Source organism: Miscanthus floridulus, chromosome 19 (genome assembly GCF_019320115.1).
Source record: "Miscanthus floridulus cultivar M001 chromosome 19, ASM1932011v1, whole genome shotgun sequence".
NCBI classification, from domain to species: Eukaryota; Viridiplantae; Streptophyta; class Magnoliopsida; order Poales; family Poaceae; genus Miscanthus; species Miscanthus floridulus.
The window spans coordinates 36375315-36380910 of NC_089598.1; positions in this window are offsets into that span (position 1 = coordinate 36375315).

Here is a 5596-nt window from a genome sequence, read left to right on the forward strand (position 1 = left end):
TATCCGACTAGAAGGCCTAGCCGAGGAGGAATGGCACACACTTCTGACTCTGACCTGCCTCTCTGACCGGAGCGCTCGCTTCGGTCTCCAGCCCAACTCCGAACAGCCTCTCTGATCGGAAGGCCTGGCCAGACACCACTTCTGACTCTGACCCATGCCTATGACTAGGGATGCACTAAACTCCTGCTCACTACTCTTCTCCGACTGGCGCAATCAGAGCCGACTGGGACCAACCGACCAGGGACGCCCACTCGGTAAGGACCAGGAAACGAATGGAGAAGGTAAGGTAGGGCACACAAGTCAAACCGAAGTACCGGGGATCGTACCCTATATATCTATAGAAATAGTACTTTGTGACCTCCCTAGCATGACAGAACTCCAAGTAGTGTTCTAGGCGCCGACATTTTACCCTAGAGTATTGTGGGCGCCATTAACTTCCATACGGTAAGGCTCCCCCCACGTGCCTCTAGGCATCAACAGTGTTGTGGGCGCTGACATTTACCGTACTGGGTGAACATGGTAAAACCAATTGCATGCCTCTAGGTATCAACAGTGTGGCAGGCACCGACGTCTGCCATACCCAAAGAAGACAACACCACCTCCTATGTGCATCTGACATTCAACAGTATTGTGGGCGCCTACCATCATCCTATACCCGTCGGTATGGGCAACACAGCTTAGTAGCATACGTACTCTCTCCCTCTCACTTGTAAGGCCATCCCCTTCATCTATAAAAGGGGATGTGCTCTCTCCCAACAGATTCATTCAGATCGATTAGTTCACTAGTCCACAACAACAAAACCTCCAAGTTCAAACCATGAGCACATGCTCAAACACTTAGCGCATAGCAGGGCTCCCGTCACTCTTGGCTCCTCTGATCAGAGTCTAACTAGACCTCTTGTACCCCCCCATCTTTCTCCTTCTTGTTTGTAACCCCACTACAAACTTCGAGCACATGGCTTAGGAATAAAGTCACTGACTGACTCAAACTGGACGTAGGGCCCATTGCCTGAACCAATATAAACCCTGTGTCATTGAGTGCTAGGCCACCTCCGATCACAACGTACGGCAAAACTACAAATATTTACGTGTTGGTAACTTTCTGCACCGACAATGCCTGTTGGCACCGGCTCTCGGCCAGACGCCACTTTCATCAGCGCATCGGTCGCCTCATTGAGATGCCTTGGGATGTGATTGAGCTCAAGGCCATCGAACTTGTCATCCAGCTGGTGGACTTCTTGACAGTATGCAACCATCTTGGCATTGTGGCAGCTCGACTCTGTAGCACCCGGTTTTAAAGACAAAACCAGATACACACTATATATGAGCCTAGAAAGTCAAATCTCACATATAGCCACAAATAAGGGTAATATCAAGAGACAATACCTATTACATAACGTATTAGTAAAAGGAATATAACCTCAAAGTATAGACACTGGAAAGTCGACTCCAATCTTCAGGCAAAGACTCCAAATCCACAGGGACGACTGACTGGTTGACCATAAGCCTAACTCCTCCAAACCAGCAATCTGGTACCCATCTAGGATTTTTATCCAAAGTATAGAAAAGTAAAGCAAGCATAAGTACATATCGTACTAAGCAACATAACATGGGGTTCATGAGGCTCAAAATGGCTGACACTGGTTTACTGCGATTAGCTTTAATAGGTCATCTTTTTAAGCGATTGAGTAGCAAAGAATTTATCATTCCCATAAACACATGATCAGGTAAGCATGATTAATGAATAGCATAAACAATTAATTTTTAGTACAATTAACTAGTAGTGATCATCTCTATTCTATAAGGGTCCAAGGCCACTCGTGACAGTCAGCACGGCTATTATAACAGTTTTACACTCTGCAGAGGTTGTACACTTTCACTATGAGTCGTGATTTACCCTTTTGCCCAAGGTAGCTAATCTCTTGACCCACTTCCAAGGAAGGTTAGCAGGGTTCACTATGAAGCCTTTCAAAGGTTCGTCTAACAAGTTAGGGCCGCTAGGCGTATGCGGCCCTTCGCCAGGAGTGGCATGCATGGGCACGCAGCACGATACACACATCCTAGCAGGAAAGGAAACATACCCTCTTGTGCCATAAAGGTAACCACTAACAAGCTAGAAAATGTCCTCATACTAAGCTAAAGCAGAGCCATATAGCCTTCACAGCTATACTATAAGTCCCGGATGATCGCTTACAGATAAGTCCTTAGGGAAAGGAATCTGAAGCATTTAGAAAGTAGCTAAATACTCCAGCCCCCTATTTCCATGTTGCTAAAAAGTCATGTTTTAATGTTTATTGCATATACCATTAGTCAAGTTACAAGATCATAGTTTAGTTAAGCACTAGCCAAAAACTACCCAATGCAATAACCCAAAGGTATCAAGGTACAAGATATCAAATATCTAGGATATCCTTATTGGCAACAAGGTCGACACATGCAATATGAATTACATGATTAATGGTGAATAGGTATCAAGGATGGTCCCATGCTACACTTGCCTTGCACACCGATCCTTCGGTAAGCTTTAATCCTCAACATCCTTCTTATTCTTCTGGATCACCATGTATATCTCACCGACTGGACGTAATCGTAGAACACAACACAAACATCCATACACATACATGCATAGCATACAATTGCATCTATATCAGAACAGAACACCAATCATAGAAAAATAAGTAAAAGAGTTTGAAATACGATTCTACACATCATTATGAACACATAGTCGCGAGAGACACTCTAATCGGAGCTACGGTTGAAACGATACAACTACCGAGAGATTTGCTTTATATGTGGAAAAGAAAACTATAGGCTTCATTTATTTTAACTATATGAATTCATATATAAAAGATATTTCATAAATAATATAGATTGAATTAAGTCAATTTTAGATTTGGATTATAAACTTAAAATAAAATAAATCATATTTTATTTATGAAATCTAGTTGCAAAATCATTAATCAAGATATGATTTAAACCATGTTATTTTAGAAATAACAATATAGTAAACACTATTACAACGCGTAGATCTCATCGCTATGAATCTAACGCAACTTGAACGGACTATTTCGAAGTTAAAATGAATAAGTTATGATTTAAACAAGTTTTCCTTTAGTTACATAATAGATTAAATCTACCCATAAATTTCAAATATTGAAAACATGCCTAACAGTAGTATAAACACATAGGAAACGTAAATATGGTCCTAACGCAATTCAAACGGGTCAAATTGGACTTAAAACACAAAAGTTATGCATGAATTAAGGTGCAATGGCATTTCGATAAATAAACTGAACTTATTTTTGAATTAAAATAATTAAAATATGAATTTACACGTTTATTGGACTGCGTGTACTATTTCTAGAAAATATAAGGACCTAAACAAATAAAAACAGGACTAAATTGTATTTAATTTGAACTGCTACGGACTACGGGTTAATTACTTAAAAACACAGGGGCTAAACTATAAAACAGCGCAGCTTTGACTGCGGGTTTGACTCGGCTGCTGACTGGGTGGACACGTGGCGTGCGTGGACTGGTGCGGTGCACCACGTGGCGTGGGCTAGTGCTAACACGGCACCGTGGGCCAAGTCCATGGCTCTCTATGGACCGATTACATAGTGAACTGGTAAGACCTACTCCTGACCATTCATCTAGATTCGATGGCGCTAGTATGTGCGGGTCAACCTCCAATGGCAGCACGGCGGCTTCGGTGAGCCTACCATTGCCGGTGGTGAGCCGAGCTCAGCGGTGGACACCGGGTTGGCATTCTAGACCGTCTCGAGACCAAGTGAAAGCACCAACGTGAACTACAGGACTTCGCGAACACACTAGACTGCAAACCGAGGCGGGGAAACGAGCCGAAGCGGTGTCCCATGGCGACGCCATGGCTAGTGGCAACGGTGATCTATGATATGGTGTTCTAGTGTGCTATTTGATGAATGGAGGGCATGGGGAGATGACGAAGCTCACCACGTGGTTAGCAGTGACGATCTCGGCGTCCGAGAAGGTCTTCGAGGCACGGTTCGTCGGCGGCGGTTAACTAGAGAGAGAGAATGCATGGGTGAAGATGAATCTAGGCAAAACAAAGCCAAAACATTAAATTGGAGGTACCTATGGCTGCGTTGGGTCATGGCGAAGCTCATAGGCGCATCGGCGTCGTTGATTAGACACCGGAGTAGCGGGCTACGGGGCGGCGGTGGCGAGTGAGCTCGAGCGACGGTCGGAGAAAAGAGAGAAGAAGGGGGGGTCGAGCTCAGGTTTTATAGAAGGGATGGTGCTACATAGATGGAAGGGGAGCAGGAGGCGGGCGGATTCGGTCGCCTTCATGTGGGTGCGGTGGACCGGCGGCTTGCCATACTTGCAGCGCCATCGGCGGGGTGAAGGAAGAAAACGAGCGGGGAAGAAGAAAGGAAGGAAGGGGACGGTGGCTGATGGATGGGGCCGGCGATGTAGTGAGGGAAGGGAGAGAGCGACGGGCATGTGCAGGCATAGGCGCACGGGGCAGGCCAAGCAGAGCGGGCCGCCTAGCTGGGCCGCGGTGCGAGCTAGGCTGGTGCGAGTGGGCCATGTGCCGGAGAAGCGGGAAGGAGAAAGGGAGGGGTGAATTGGGCCACCAAATGGCCCAAGCCGAGCAGGTCAAGCTGGGAAGGGGGGGGGGGGGAAGAAGGCCAGGCCAGTTCCTAGAGTTGGGCTGAAAAGGAAGGAAGGGAGATTTTTCAAAAACAAATCCTTTTCTATTTCTAATTTTCAAATCTAAGCCAAATTCAAATCAAATTCAAGTATGGTTTCAAATATACCTCCCTATTCAAATAAAAATGGACAATTTTGTTAGGCTTTCCAAGTTAAACTTTACAACCTTAAAAATACTTTTATTTTTTCCAATCTTCTTTTCTTTCTTTTCTTTTATTTCAAAGCCATTTTCAAACCCTTTTCAAAAACGTTCCGAATTACTTTAGAGTTTGGATCAACACCATTCATCACAATAAAATGCAACAGCATGTATGCTCATACATGTTACTACCTTATGATGAATTTTAAATAAATGAAAATTTTTATTTTCCTATATTTCATGTGCACAAAAATTCATAAATAAATCATTTTAGCTCTATTTCAAAAGAGGCAAATTTTAGGGTGTTACAGACTCCTTCATAACTTGGTCGATGACCCTCTAAGAGTCGCCCCAGCCATTGAGGTGTTGGATACCGAGCTCGATGGTGATGCGTAGGTCATTGATGAGCGCCTCATATTCAGCCACATTGTTGGAGAAGGGGAAATGGATGCAAACCATGTACCTCATGCATACCCCAAGGGGCGAAACAAAGACCAGCCCTAAGCCAGCACCTTTTTTCATCAGCGATCCATTGAAGTACATTATCTAGTACTCTTGGTCGATGACAGCTGGTGGCATTTGGACCTTGGTCCACTCTACAACAAAACAGCTAGCACTTGGGACTTGATGGCCATCCGGGAGGCATACGCAATGCCTTGACCCATTAGCTCGAGTGCCCACTTTGCAATCCTTCCTGTGGCATCCTGGTTTTAGACAACCTCACCAAGGGGGAAGGACGTCACGACCATCACCGGATGTGACTCG